The sequence below is a fragment of the Tenebrio molitor genome, chromosome 9 (assembly GCF_963966145.1).
Source record: "Tenebrio molitor chromosome 9, icTenMoli1.1, whole genome shotgun sequence".
NCBI lineage: Eukaryota > Metazoa > Arthropoda > Insecta > Coleoptera > Tenebrionidae > Tenebrio > Tenebrio molitor.
The window spans coordinates 5,619,906-5,636,728 of NC_091054.1; the positions used below are offsets into that span (position 1 = coordinate 5,619,906).

A 16,823-nucleotide genomic window follows, 5' to 3' on the forward strand; every position below is an offset into this window, starting at 1 on the left:
AATCACAGACAGTGAAACACAAAACTTGGTATCAACACAACAATTTTAAAGGTGTCTCGAGAAGTACGTGGGCGGAGCTTAGATTTACATTGTCCTCATATAGGCGTACCGTCACGTGACCCTCACAAGTTTATTCGGGCACACTTTCGCAAATCTAAAATTATTTCAAGAAACAATTAAGCCGCCCCTGCAAACCGAGAAACGTTTACTTTCCCAATTCGATTAAAATCATAAATTGCCTAGTCCATTAACGATTACGGTTGAGTATTTCGGTCGGCGGAATTAAATTACCAAGAGTTGGCTCTTCTTCGACACGATAGAGAGAGATGGATTTCGTGATCGGATCCAAGAAAAAAAATTATTCGAAGGACAAATTGCCCATCAAATGTTTATCTTCTCGGGGAAACACCGTCCAACTTAATTTGGCAAAACATTGTTTCCGGTGCAAATTGGTTCAAGTTAGTGCAGCAGCTGAGCTCCTTCTAATCCAATTTGACAATCACTTTGTATAACATTTAGGAGAGGTCGGGACTGCATTAATAAGCGCTCGCAGGATCAGGACGGATGCTGCAAGGAAACGGTGACAGTTCTTGGGGCAAAGTGCATTCATGCAAATTTGCTGGCGCGACATTATTTTCATCGGAAATCTTACAAAGTAGGACTTGGAGATTTTGCTTTTCCTCTTTGGAAAAAATTCTAGTGGTAAAATTGTTTCAAAAGAGATTTGAAAATTGTTCTCGTGTCAACAGCTGTAGCAGGACGCTCATAAAAAATCAAAACAATATGATACTTGGGAAAAGTGTTTGTTTTTATTGAGAGAAGCTTTGTATGGTAAAACAATGAAAACAACAACAATAACACGAACGCACTAGCTTTCGATCAGAGGAGTTAAGCAACTTCGAGTGTGGTCAGTGTTTGGATGGGTGGCCACCAGGGAGTGCATGATAATTTGGGAAAATTAAAGTTCAGCTGCTTTAACATTAAAGGACGAACAAGTTTGCCCTCTTAGCTTTAAACATTCCAGAGCACTCCCCTTCCCTCACAACTGTCATTGCCCTTTGGAGTAAATGTTGCATGTCGGACTGACTGGCGAAACCCCAGCTTAAGGCGAGCTTTCTGCATTTCCTGTTTATGTTTATGCGGGAAAGTGTGTCGAAAGCTTCCAGATTTTTGCGCACCTTTCTGTTTCCGAGTCTACATTTCAAACTCCATCCAGGACCTAACAAATTATCCTTTTTTATCGGCTCCTTGTACCCCTTTCAGCAGCGGAATTTCTCTATTCGTTCTCGCCGAAATAAGAACAAAAAACTTAATCTCAGATAAAGTCCTGTGCAAGGACAATCTCCGTTGTATTAAATTCAGAAATTCCCGGCCATCAGCTCAGATCTGAAAAATTCCGAAGCGCCGTCGTAAATTAGTTGTTGTCGGAAGCAAAAACGGTGATAAATGCGGGAAGCTTTGTCGCCTTTGTAATTATCAACTGTAATACCCTCAAGTCTTCGATGACGGTTTATCAAATTAATGACATCTCGTTTGTGGGACGGATTTCGTACACCCTCAATTAACTGAAATAATGTAGCAGGAGGGGGCAGCACTGTGCATCCAATCGAGGAAAATTGATGCCCTTCAGGTACAATTAGGACTAGAATTTTGAATGCGCTTTCATAATTAGACTGATTTATGTGCGGCTGCAGCGCAAAAGATGGCCTCAGGACTGAAGTGGCAATTAAGGGTGAGGGCAGTTAGGGAAATGTGAACTATTCCGTTTCGGAAAATTGCAATTTTAACTAACATACTGGGAGCAAAAGGAAGCGTGGGTGGTGCCTGCGGCAAGCATTCCTCTGGTGCTCCTACTGAAGCTTAATTAGTGACAGATTCAGAAAAAAAATCCTTGATGGAAATGCAAAAATCTACAGTCTCGATTCTCGATTATACCTAATTTAAGACAATTAGAATTATAATTCAATTATAAGTCAATTCGTTGTCCTGAATATCGTGACAAATGTCCTGGAAATTCACAAAAAAGGTGAGGCGGGATTTACGACATTTTATGACATTTTTTTTTATCACGTGATGTAACAACACATATGACACTTTGGCACTAGCAAGATCTGACTTAACCTAATTTGACAGTATGGAACCGTTTTATGAATTATTAATAATTTTATAACATAATCAAGATCCCTTCGCATTCTCAAGGAATCCTCGCTGAAAGTTTTATCGACATGCGTTGCACCATAAACTATTTTTTAGACACCCTTTTAATGAAAAAGGTAATTTTACGTATTCCCATGCGGACGAAAAGTTACTCTTTTTTGAACGCACTTTTTCGGGCGCACTTTTTCGGACGCACTTTTTCGGACGCTTTTTTCTGACCCTGGACCAGGTCAAGTCAGTTCTTACTACACATCTGTTCAGATTTTCCTCTCGAAGACATTATTCTCTTGTTTTTTTGTTTTTTTTTTTATTATTTCTTTATACACTATGTTAATCCTTTTTATGTTTGTGCTCTACAGAAAATATTCTGGCGGTTGCAGAGGCTTTATATTTTCTCGCATGACATTTAATAGGCACTGGTAAAGACTGAAATGTTTTTGAAGTGGAAACAGAATTCTTAACAAAAACGATTCACCGGATGTGACATTAAAAATTGATAATTGGTTTTTGTTTCGCAGATAGAAAACTTCGTCTTTGATGCGCCACGCCGGATCAACAACATTAAATAATCCGCTTATTTTTTTTGGTCATATCTGGCAACAGCGACAAGATGATATTTATTTTGTCTTCCGATGGGACTCTAGGAGTATACAATTCCGGGCTTAAAGCACGGAGTCTGTTTTTCATTTATCTCCATTTAAGCTCTTTGCACAAAAGGTTTCACGAAAATTGTTAATATTCGTCTTTCACGATAAGGAGCGGAACAAACAAATCAAAAGTGAGCCGACAGGTTAATAGTGAAATGACGTCAAAAGACGTTTTATGATAAGGATAATGCGTTTTAGACATTTTAAAAGAAATGAGCAAAATTAAATTTTTCCTTCCAAAAAAGAGTCAGAAAATCAAATTATATACAGGAAAGAAGGTAATGTACATATTTAAATATGTAGGTATGTTTGTTTGTGCTTCTCTGTAGTTTTAAATGCTAATGCGATTCCGACGAAATTTTCACTGCTGGGCAACACATCCATGCAGGAGTGACGTAGAATATAAAATTTTAAAAATCACCTGGTATAACACGCGTTATCTTATCAGTAGTAGAGGTAAAGCAAGAGAGTAAATTTTCTCGCATCTGAGCGTGAATATCTTCAGACTTAAAAAAAAATTGAAAACATTAAATCATCAGTATAAATCTGATCCTGCACTCGTGGAGTTTCCTGCTAAATATTTTTGGTCTTGAGGTTTTACAAATTTTTATGGAAAGGAGAAAAATAAGTTATTCTGTTCATGGTCTGATTTTAATGTTTTTAAATTATGCTTTGCTTAAATTCATACGAAAGACGTCGAACATTCTAGAGAAAACAACCCTAGCAGAATGCATTTTTCGCAGGAAAACAACATCTGCATCAACATTTATTTACTGTTGTAGTAATTTCGAATCCAAATATTGTTCCAGTTACATTTTCTGACTGAATAGCAGACGTAAGATTTCGCTTCTCTCGCAACCCATGCAATTTAAAGGCATTTAAAGCAAGTAAAAAGTTTTATGAAAGCAGAAATCTCTCGGAAACAAACACAACAAATCTCATATTTGTTTAAAAACACCATTTTCACAATTTAAAAATTTAACTGCCAGGAGACAGAAAAACGAATTACAGTGAGCGGAAGACTTAGGGCAACAAGACGTAACGGAGATCGCAACCAGGCTTGGCAGGAAAGCAATTATCCTGTACCCTGTAAGGAGAAGTCACGAGGTTGTCAACATAATTTTGAAAGTAAATCGAACGCGGTAATTATTGCTTTATTATTAAAGTTGCCGAAAGACAATCATAAACTGAAATTGTTACTTCGCCGCGTGGTGGCGCCCCTGTTGCTATTGTGTCATTTGGAAGTAGGAAACTGTAATACATATTATAGATCTGTGATAAAATGAGAACAATACTAACAGGTTTCCGGGAGTGAAATTATTTTTCAATTCCAGCTACACTATACACTATTTCCTTTAAACCAAAATTTATTTCCAACCGGATTTGGAAGGAAATAGCTATTTTCAGTACAAGTGAGCAAAGTAGTGCATTTAATCACGAGTAGGGAAGTTGGGCGTCCGAGCCGAAGGCGAGGACCCCAACCGTTCGAGTTTGTGATTGGTTTACTGATTTTAGTTTAATGAGTGATACCAATACATAATGACAAGCTTTAGTTATTAATATTCAGAAACAGATTAAAAAACTCTCGGTGCAAATAATTGGCGCCTCTATCGACAAACTCGCAAAACATTCACTTTGCTCACTAGTGAGAAAATATTTTTGCCTCACAAGTGATTCAATTGCCATCTTTGCTCACTAAGACCACTGAAATTCAATGATCATGGAAAAACATTTTTTTCGCACTTCCCTTTTAATTATCACCACCCTTCTTCTCGCCGAATTTTTACAACACTGCTAACGTTCTCACGACCGCAAAACACATAAAACCGCATCCGCCGTAATACCTGGAAATGAAATGTTCCCAACAAGTTGAAGAAACATGTTCGAACAGGAAATCGCCGTCGTAAATCGTCTTTTTCGCGTGACTTTCCGAACAAGCGTTCACTGTTTCGCATCGATGCAAAAACCTGATCTGTTTGCAATTGTCCGAGTACGAAGACATGGTTTGTGTTAGATAGGACATAATAAATGTTCGGCGGTGATTGTTGAGTGATGATGTGTTGATGTCAATAAATCACGTTCGGACAGGACACCGACAGCAGCGCCACGGCGGCCGCGTTTACCAACTCCCCGACCTGTCAGCCGACATCTCGGCCCACTAGACCACGTCAAATTGAAATTAAAACTCACCGGAAGCGCCAACCCCACACGACGAAAAATAACTAGAAAAATTCATCGGCCCAGTCTATATTTATAATCTGTGTTCTCGAGCCCCGTGACGTGGATAAGGTCGCATTTTTCTTTGTTTCCGAGCTTTCAACTCCAATTTACGTCACATTTTCCATTGTCGTCGGCAGAACGGAGCCCCCAGGCTGCCAACTTGATCGAATGTAAATATCGTGTCGTTTCGGAATAACTTCATGTTTAAACATCACGTGTTTACTCGGATTTGCAAATTTTTAATTCGGTGGTTCCCCGCGCGATTCCAGAGGGCGCGGCTCACGCTCACGGAGAAGATATTCCGAGAGTGGCACGCATAATCCATAAAAACAATAAAACGCCTGAAAATGCCTCAGTTTTTAATTTGGTTCGGTGACAGTAGAGGCCGCCCGAATCGGCGGTATTTCCCCGGCTCGAATGACTCCGAACCTGAATGAAATTCTTCAGAGGTCATGGAATTAATTTTTCCGTACCTGTGAAACTCAAGTCGCTCGATTTCGTTATTTTAATATCCTGCAGGGGAGCGATATGAAAATAGTTTTATCCGGGGATTCGCCCGGAAACATTAATTTACTCTGGCAAAGGAGTTGCATTTCATCCGGAGTCTCTTGGAAGAGTTTCGTGATTGAATCGATGCAATCGCGGAATTTATTGTTCCGCCACCGCCGCCACCGGTTGCAAATCGCTCTTTCCTCTGATCGGATCAGTCAACGATCCCGGAATCGGGATTTTAAGCAAATCATGTCGAGCTAATTCACTTTTAAACTGTGCAGATAGATTTTTTTTATATTGAGTTTATTTTTATCCAGTGTCAGTTTCGGTGTCATAAAAGAGAAGTCGTAAAGAATCTGCGATTCAAGGAGTCCGCCAGGATATTCTCATCCTGCCGCATAAAACTTATCTTGTTTCGCACCGCGGAATCCCAAATTCTGGCAGAACGCTCCAGGATAATGGCAATTAAAGTCATTCGGGACGGGTTTCACATAAAAACATTGATGTCTCTTTGATGTAGTACTCAAAATTTCTCTTTGCAGGAAACTAGCAGATAAATTGGAATTTTAAATCAGAATTAGAGGGAACGAGGGTTTAATATTCAATAGAAATCGCAGCCGGTCTGAATATTTTATGATATTCCGATACGATAATATTATGTATCTGCACTGACGTGCTACAACTGACGATGGAAATTTTGTCTTTGCGGTCCTGTTTTAGAAAGTAATTTAAAATTAAAAGTAACCGTGGAGGCTTTAAAAATACCAAATGCAAACGAACGGAAGAATATACGTTGAATATTATTAGCCACGAGAAAATGTTAATACTCCCAAAAAATATAAGGTATGATAAAAAGTTCATATTATTTTCGAAAAAAAAATCTTTCATCTACTGCTACCGAAGAATAGATTGAAAAACTTTTTCGTTGAGAACTTCTACAGATTTCAAATTTTGAAATATGTATGTGTATACAGGGTGTCGAAAAAAACAAGTCATTCGAATGTCAAAATGAAGAAGTCGGATTCAACTACATAACCTAAAATTATTCCCCAGTATACACAGTGGTTCAGTAATGAGTTGCAACACAAACTCAATCTTGGTTTGCTGTTGGGAATAATTTTGTTTCATTGTCAAAAATACACAGTTGGAAAAAATGCGTTACAAAAAATAAGCTAAATGCACTAGAAACATAAAGTTTAGGGAATTTTTTGGCATTACACATAACTTGTAAAAATGAGGTAGCATATTAAAAATTAAATAACGTAAAAAATTCAAATCAAGCATATATTTTAGTGTTAATAACTTAAAAACCATTCAAGTTTGAAAATCCATTCAAAATTTGAATAATGGACTTTACCGCTTCGTTGGGACACTCTGTATAGTAATTATCTCCCTTTCACCATTAATGATTTTCATTGCTAAACTCTTTTAACCTTCCCTGTGCACATCGTTTTTTTCATTTTTTACGTTATTCCTTTTTATCTAAGTTTTTCCTCACATCAAATTATAGCATAATTATTTGACGAGCTAATAATGCCTATAATCCACTCTGGTGATTAAAAATAAGTATTAGTTTTTCCTCACATCAAATTATAGTATATTATTTGACGAGCTAATAATGCCTATCATAATCCACGTGGGTAAAAGTTAAAAAACGAGCCGCAGGCGAGTTTTTTAATCACCAGAGTATAGAATAGTAGAGAATAGGCATTATTCGCGAGTTAAATACGATGTTTTATCTACGACCTACGACTTTTTTTTTCATAAAACACTTAGCTTACAAAATTTGTAATATCTATAACTTATGAATATGATATATCGCAAGTGACTTATAATAAGTCACGGGTGTAATTGATGACTAGCATAATGTATCTATAGTTACGTAAATAATAAACGTATTATTTAATGGTCGTAGATAAATTATATTAAACTCACAGAAATTATTAATTCATCTTTTTCTTTTAACGTCCGTGTAAAATTAACACACCAAATTTTTATTAACAATTTTTTAATAAAATTCATGTTTTCCGCACTGATGGGCTATTTTCATTTCAATCCTTAATATTATTCTCGGCGAAAATTTATGACGACAACAATAATTTTAAACTTGTTAGATTTCTTAATAGGTTATAAAAGAAGATAATAATACTGCAGTTTATTACCGACATAAAAGCGCAGTCCTTATCAGAAAACACAAATAGCTCATAATAACAATACGAAAACTATAGTTGAAATAAATATCTGGACGTTTGAAATATGTATTATTGACGAGAATAAAAAAAATTAATTTGCTACAAAAAACAACAGATAAATACAGTTTAATTTGTTCCGATACTTTTTACATTGGTTTTTTAAACAATCCCCAAGCCACCTACTACATACAAATGGGCATGAAAGCATCTAAAAGTTTATCAAACAATTTTAATAAATAAATTATTAAAGTGTAGTAATGGCACTGCAGAGGCCCATTAGAGTAATCATGCATAAATTTTGAATTACAGTAATGTGAAAGAGTAGAACACAGTGTATTAATTTAATATTTTTTAAATGATTTATCTCCTACAATTATAATCAAAATATTATCATATACAGGGTGTCCAAAAAGTAGCGCATTTTCTTGAAGGTGCGTCATCTAGAGGTGTCATGGAGTGCTGAAAAATATATTTTTTTAAATCAATACCTTTTGTTTTTGAAAAAATGGGACTCTAAAGACTCCACAATCAAGGTCAAAATTTAGATGTAAACGAGCTTAGTTCATACCAAAAAAATTATATTGGATGTACAACTCATCGCTTTGAAGAGTTTGAAATTAAAAAAAAAAAAAGAAAGAAGTATTGTCATTGGGGTTTAAAATTAAAATGAATTAAAACATCACAACAATTGGGACTAGACGGCGATATAGCCAGTGCACTTAATTAAGGTTACAACGACCATGGTTACTAAAATTAAAAAAATACTGAAGCTCATCATTTGAAAACCGAAAGCTCTCGAAAACTAAAAGTATTAGGATGCAAACCTACCAAAAAAGCAAAAACGCACAAAACTTAATTGACCGCTCCGGCGGTCGTACAAACTTCAGACCAATTTCCACCGGTTGCAAAAAGCTCGCAGCTTTCACCGCCATCAAAGCTCTCCAGTGCAAAAAGCCCCACGGAATGCAGATTCACCTGGCACGCCGTAACATTTCCCGAAGAACGGTTTTATCTATTGAGGGGGCACGAATCCCACCCCCACTCCCGAACCCATCAATATTGTCCGCACGGTCTTTGGAATAAAAGTCGGCGGCGCCTCCGCTCAATTAAAAACTTTTCACACGGCCAGCGTTTGCGCGAGCTGATAACGGTAATCCCGAATCAGGACACTTCAGCAGGTTCGCAGGATTACACGTCAAACCTCGACCTGGAGCTCTTAATTTTATTAGGGGCCTTTAAATTAGCCTTGTTCCGGCTCTGTCTGCGGTCGTTCCACGCGTGATGTTCATATTTATTGCCAGATTATTATTGACGGTGATTTCAAATATTAAAGGCGCAATAAAAGCTGAGATGTACTTCATTACCGGTAGACGGAGGGGTGTTCGCCAGACGCCATAAAACTTGCACGGCTTATTTCGAGGGTTCTCGACAAGACCGATTTTTCATCAGCGATTTTATCGCCGGTTTTGTCACAAACTTGTGCACTTCCCTCGAAAAATTACATTTCATTGTAAAATTGCAACGAATGTTTTTCGCAATGACCGACAATATACTATTATCAGCCTCCGTCACTGGTTGTCGAAAGAGAAATGAAAAAAAAATGGATCCTATAATAATAAAGGTGTGCATTATGTGTGACCTGTCGGTTGTAAAAGAATCATGAGGAGCTCCAATCGTATTTACGAACTAGAGTAAATGTTCGAAATGTCTGCCTTCAGCTTCCAAACATAATGCTATTCTCTTCGCTACATGTTTTTAAATGACCTTCGCAAAGTCGGGACTTCAATTAAATTGCAGTTATCAGTAATTACTTGCATTAATTCGGGAATTGTGCCAGGCCTGTTTTTGAACACGTTGTTTTTCAGGTATGGAAAAACAAAATAATCAAGGCAAGTTGTTAGTAAGTGCCTTGAAAGTCCGGAATGACAGTTACTATTGTAATTAATGACATCTGATGACATTTTAATTAAATTTTTACATGCTCCCAACTGAAGTGTATTAATCATGGCCATCTCATTTTTTTTTATTTTCGATCGCACGGTGTTTCGTTTCAAAGCTCTGATCAAGACAAGTACAGAGCACCTTTTTACTTCTTTGACATCTCTAACGACATGTTTTCTTTAATAAAAAAAACAGGAATAATGGCTGTTTCATTGATAAAAAAGGAAAAGAAGTGTCACGTAATAAAAATAGTCACAACATATTATCAAAATAATGGCATTGTTTAGATTTTCGAGATGAATCGTTGCTCGGCAGCACTTTAAGGAGAATACGTTGTTGACGATAATTTAGGAAATGGGACGAGAATTGATTTATCAAATTTATTGAGTTCTAGTTGCAGATAAAATTTGGCCGGCTAGAATTCTGAGCACGTGTGGCATATTCAAGGATAATTTTGTGATTAACGAAATAGATCATAGTCCACAAGAATGAATAGGATTTGATGGCGCTGGAAGTTATAATATGCATTACTTTAATGTAAAAAAAAATCATATAAAGTAGCGATGACAAAAAGAAGTCAAATCGTAGATTAGGTCACTCGAATATAATTTGTCAATATCGCTAGAAGTGTTGATATTTATTGTGTATCTGACAGGCTCTAGTATTTGGCGCTACCGTCGCTGCTTAACATAACCTAACAAAATAACAAACTTTCAAAATGAAACTATTAAGCAAAAAGAATTGATGACAGATATGATACACTTTAAATGTGACAGTTGAAAATTAAAACACGTATGAATTAAGCTCAGAGACATCTTTTAGTTATTTTGGTTGAATAAATAGTGGTACACAACACACAATTTACACTTTACATTTATCACACAGTACTGTCGTTTCAGTTATGCCAACTTATTTAAATAGAATCTTAAGGATATTTATTGTTTAACCAAGATAAATCCATAGTTCTTTGATAAGCGAACAGGCTATAGTTTAGTTATTTTACTAAAGAATATCTGTTTTAAAATTTTTATTTATTTCTCTTAATTAAAAAAAAATAATTTCCTCCATGTTAAAACGCAGGTTCTGTCCGTGCTGTGTTCAAAACATATAACGATCATTAATTAAAACTCTGTTTCTTCACCCACGAGAGTCTGAAAATATGGTAATTATGAAAATTTCCATAATAACGTCGAACATAATTTACTCCCTAAATCACTCAACAAATTGTTACTCCACTGACTTAAATTTTTCCCAGTCGTCGATCAATTTGTGAAAACGCGATACCTACTATTAGCTGGAGAATTCTTAGCTAATTGGTGCACAATAGCATCAAAGAGCTTTCAATTTAACTAAATCAGTACCACTAATGCACAGATAAATTGAAACTTCATTTTACAATCTTGTCAGAGTTGTAAGCGTCGCTTTAGTTTCAGCGCGGTTTCAGTCACGTCACGCACCCTCGTGAAAAACTGTAAAACTCATCACTACCATCCACTAACGCCCATGAAAAGCTCATCTCGAGAGCTTTTTGTGGACATCTAATAGTTTCCCGAGGATCGAATTACCGTCGATGAGTCCGCTCGAATTCTCGCCGAATTTCCTCAACAAACACCGCTCACCTACCACGGTAAACAATTAACAAGACGTTGTTTTCATTGATAACATAAGATGTGAAACATCAAGCATGACCTGCAGACCGTGCACAAAGTAAACGGTGCGCGGCAGCTTTTCGCCTCTTTTACACTGGCGGCATGTTTTTGCAGCTTGGAGAGCTTTTAATAGAAACCGGTGTATCCAACGAATGCAAAACGACGTAACGTGATCATTCGTTTCGTGTCTCGTCCTGTTTGCTTTTGTAACAATTACGGTTCCCATTTAAAAGTTGCGAATTCATTAACTTGAACGTTAACAAATGCATGGGAATTCAAATGAGGCCGTGTTTATGTACGGCATCAAAAGAAAGCTCGTTCGCGTTAATATTGCGAGCTTTCGCCGGGATCGAAACGTTATCGGAGAGTTGATGGACCAGAAACGGACGGAATGAGCGCTGCAATAACAACGAAAAAATGGATGCTGTGACAAAAGGATGGATGGGTTCGTGATGTTTTTCTAAATAAACAACTGGAAGCAGTGATGAACGAGTGGATTTAGAAGAAAACGAAAAAAAAAAATCTAACTAGAGATGATAATAACAATAGATTTTGTTAGTTCTCTAATGTACATACATCACTTTTTGGAATAAATTGCGTGAAACAAAAACAAAATATGAAATAATGGACAAATTACTTTGTAGAGAAAAAACGAAACAATAAAACAACAAAAAAAAAATCTAGGGTACGATCTGAAGTCTAAATGCAAAGCGTTTGTTAAAAAATTAACTAACATAGATTGAGAAAATGTGAAAACATTTTTAAATAAAATTTAAAATAAAGACAAAAAAAGCGGATTAAATACATTTAAAAAAATGTCTGCTAAAGACTGAAAAAACTTTGAAAAGAAATTTACTAAATTTAAAAGGACCTACTTTACCATACGCCGTGCGGTAAAAAATGTTTACCGTACAGCGTGCAAGTATTGGAAAAAATTAAAAAACAAGCTAATTGAATTGGATTGGTGATTCTTCAAAGACAAAAACTAAAATAACGATTGACGCTGCCTCTTCTATATCTAAAGAGTCAAATAAAACATTATCGAAGTGATCGCAAATAAAATTTTGTTCGTAACACGAGGCATGCTACATCATTATCGCACGTGTGTAATTACATAAATTGGTCCCAGGCCTCGTTGTGCAAACTTCACTGTGATAATAATATCTACATCCCACTTGTAAGATAACTACTGTTCCTTTGAAGACTATGTACATAATTATTTTGATGATTTTCAATTTTACTGAATTATGTATACAGGGTGTCTCAGCTAAGACTTTCGAGCCTAATAACTCAGTTATTCATTTTAAATTTCATAAAAATCCGTTGGCAAATAACCGAGATATTAGGCTCGAAATTCTTAGCTGAGACCCTGTATAACAGTGGATTTTTTCTTTTTTTTCAGTCTCAGAGCTTAATACTTGTGTTTAAAGATATAAAATAACATATTATGCATTGGTTGAAATATTGATTCGCCAATAATTCGTTATCTCTCACTCCAAATACCCAACTGCTCGTGACTCCCGATACCGGTCCTCTCCTGAACATTCCAAGTAGGCCTCGCGCTTTGTAGTAGACCATAACTCACTCATCACGCCATTCAAACCGGTGCCGAATGTTCTTAGAAAAATAGTTTTTATTTGTAATTTCAGTACTTTTACATCCATAATGACGGCTTCATCGTCTGGAAAATGAGTGTCACGAAGCTTCTCTTTTAATTTTGGAAAGAAATAATCACTCCAATTGTCAGCGGAAGGACAAATTAAAAAAACAATTAAATAACAGCTCCAGATCAAGAAATGAATGATTGAAAAAATTTAAGAAAATTATTTTAGTCAAAATTAATTAAATTATTTTCAGACAATGTATCTTGTATCTACGTAGTGCTACCAGAAATTCTTGTTTTGTGCTGTAATATCATTTGATACAACAATAAGAAACCACAATGAAATTCTTGTAACTCTCCACTTCATTTAAGCCAGAAATATGATATCCGTGAGAACCTTCCCGACTGTATCCAGAAATCTTAATTACACGCGTCCGAACGAAGCCTTTTCATGTTTTAAATCACACTCTGGCTCACTCACGTAGATCCGTTATGAGATCGGTCCCTCACACGAACTTATAATCCCCGGGAAATCCTCCTTAGGACCATCGCATAACAATAAAAATAAAAGAACAAACACGAGCCGAATAGAATTCGGCCAAAGACACGCAACACAGCCCTAAATAAATATAAAACAATTTCGAACAACGGCGGGGCGAAATTACTTCGTCATCCACGAATCCGTTTCGAAACGTATATTATAGCGTTTGGAATAACGAATTCACTTTGTTATGAATGAGAATTCGCCACGAGACGTGAAAATTGTTTTAAGTGGCTTAATCTCAGGCGAGCTTAAAAGCCCTCGCGTGTGTGGCTCGTTTGGGTTGTTAGTTTGCATGCGGAGGGTCCGAAGGAATTTGCCTTTCTCTGTGTTCAAAGCCGGCGGCGCATAAACAAATGCTAAATCTCCAAATCATATTAAAAACTCCGAAATTATGTCATACCTACAATTGTTATTAACTTAAGAAGAGGAGCAAAAAAATCGGACACGATAAAAAAATGTATAGAACAAATTCCCTGAATCACAGTTTTATGACTGGGACGCTGTGGATGTAGACTTTGAATAAAAATTCTTTAAAGGGTTTTTGTATTTTTCTAAAACAAAGGTTATCCACTCGAGATCTGCGGTTGAGATATAATTGAACTCCTTCCGACTTCATATGCATTAATTTCCCAGTTGGTTTACCTCGGTACGGGATAATCCCTCCTGAACCGCCATCGACGTCAAAACTAAAGCTATTACCTAATTGGTGGATGTTAAATAGAGTCGAGGTTTTGGTACAGGAGATAATTTTCAACAACAACTGCGGAAATTTCAAATTAACACCAAACGTAAGAACATGTCACGCCAGATGTAAACATTTATTTACATCATAAAGAATTAGTGAGAGTAATGCGAGTGCAGAATAGTTATTTACGCAACGAGTGGAATATACTATTATTTAGTTAGTTATTGTTATGGCAGGCGTGTAATATTTGCGCAACGAGTCCATGGCCCAGTTTTTGTAAAGAATGTAGAACAATAATGACTAACGAGTAGTCTTATTTTACCGCACGGCATGCGGTAAAATTATTACATGTTCAAAACGAGTAGATTCAATATTACACAGACCTAGATAAAAATGTGTATATGAAATTCCTACACAAGAAATAAATATGAACTATTATTCGACACAGGATACAGCAGACGGTTTAAACAAAGTAAAAATAGCAACAAGTAATACTTATAAAGTTCCAACAAAAGACTATCCACTTATTCAAATTTTGTCAACTTCAAGAAGTTACGAATAACTTCTACAGACATTGGCTTCTGCTCTATTATTTATTACCTTTATCGTTCTAAATTTAACGGTAAGGATTCGTCTTGAATATTTTCGACAAATAAATATGAAAAGTATTGAACGCGAATTCGTTGCTTTACTTTACTGTTATCTGCTTCGATTATAATAATTAACATTTCGATTTTTTTAAGTACCCGACTATCGAAGGAGAAGAGATAATACAGGGTGTTTCAAAATTGGCGAATTCCGAATTCAGAGCGTGGTAGGGAAGGACCCAGTGGAGCTCGAAAAACACTTAGAAAAAAAATCGCTCTTCCTGAAGAAGATATAAGCACTTTAATTTTGTTCAATACATAGCAGCCTTCATATCCACAGTGACAAAATACTATTCTAGCTACGCTGCTGTTCCATTTTTAAGAAAATTTACAAAAATTAAGATTTTTTTACTCCAAAGTAAAGCTATTTTTCAAAAAAATTGTATTACGTTATTATTTTCCAGAATTATCATAAATAACAATAAACACTGAACTTTTCACGCTGTATTTGAAGAAAACACACTTCAAAGAGTGCATCTTCAGACCAATGTATCTTTGTAGGGGGAGTCCCGATTTTTTTTTTATTTCCGTATTTGGACTACTGAAGTGATCCCCTACAACGCTCTGAATTCGGAATTCGCGAATTTTGAGACAGCCTGTATATTTGACTATAATGTATGTTTCTTTGTTTCTTACTACGGCTTTAAATACCAAACCGATTTCGACGGGATTCTTACTGGTGGATTGGTTACTTATCCTGGAGTGATATAAGATATTCAGTATCACGCTATCTTATCAGTAGTGAGTATAAAAACTAAGTAGAGAGACAGTTGTAAGTTCATTTTTCTCTCATTCAAGCGCGAACATTTCCAGAATTACAAGTAAAAAATGTATGCACAAAATAAACTTTTCTTCTTGGTTTCATCAATCATCAAACATATTTCGGTCTTGAATCTTACCATCTGATTTTTATTCGAACCGAAAGCAATAAATTATAAAATATAACCACACATATCACTCTGACATTAGCAAGACTCTAACCTAATTTTTTGAGCCAGTAATTTACTTAAAAAAGTACCTAATTTTGAATCAGCATTTTTTGTTTCAAGTTTGGCAAACTTTATGCAATTCCTGTATAGAACTCGCTGCGCTCGTGTATGTAACCTTTCCGCTTCTAAAAAAAGTAGTACTTTATGCATATGATGTGTTGCATAAATAACTATTAGTCGTTCGTTTTTAATTTTTTTTTATAATTCCCCCTTTACTATTCCTGATTTTGATTTCTTTACCAGACTGTTTATTTCACCATATTTTTTTTCTTTTTGCGATTTTTCACCGTCCCACTGGATTCCGTTGTTTTTTTTAATTTCATTTTTTAACTTCCTTAAGCTCCCCATAACAGGAGAAACAAGTAAAAATCGCAGCTGAACTTTTTTCCAAATCATGACAATCCCCGCGCCTAATCCTGAAAAAGCTCTGTGAAATATATTCGCCTTAATAACATTGCTTCGCAGTTTCCGCAATGCAAAAATACGAGCATTCACGCACGGGTCAACTCCCCCGTTAAACCGTCACCACATGTGCCCCCCATAAGTCAGCACGCCCAATAACAATCCTTTTATTAACCGGAAAATCCCGCAAGACACATGTAAACTAGTCCCACCCTCGCGCGGACAGGATTTACGGGGGCGTCCCTGATCCCGCGGTAATTGGGATTCCGCCCCCAATTAGACTTCACGGACGACATTACGTAAAAATGCGATGTTCGGGGTTGCTTTAATGGGCGGCGGATAACGTTTCGGAGTTAATTTTTGTCCAGATTGAAAATCGAAGCTTATTAAGAGGGTTAAGCAAGGGATCGCGTGACGATAAGTCGCCTTGATGGCGGCAAATATGTACATAACAATGGTCGGAATGGGCATTAAATTCGATTGGGGGCGGACGTGCAATTCGGGGTAATTGCGGACATTAAGATTTTGACTTTGCAGATAAGGGTTGTTATTAAGCTTGTTCTAGCGCGGCCGTACGTCAAGTGGGACACCAAAGGGCGCCGAAGAATGGCGACTTATTGTCTGACCCCGAGGCAATTTGGTTTAGCAGGATTAG

General features: G+C 36.4%; 1 protein-coding gene and 1 long non-coding RNA gene across 4 annotated transcripts in view; one reads left to right on the top strand and one right to left on the bottom strand.

Annotated features, from left to right (window-relative positions):
• The window catches only part of LOC138138120 (neuropeptide CCHamide-2 receptor-like), a 68,430-nt gene that overhangs the window by 24,818 nt on the left and 26,789 nt on the right, over positions 1–16,823 (top strand). The window lies entirely within an intron of this gene.
• LOC138137897 (uncharacterized) lies at positions 8,036–8,678 on the bottom strand. The gene is made up of 2 exons (XR_011161913.1): positions 8,537–8,678; positions 8,036–8,167 (listed from the first exon to the last, which is right to left on the bottom strand). It is a non-coding gene; the product is annotated as an uncharacterized lncRNA (long non-coding RNA).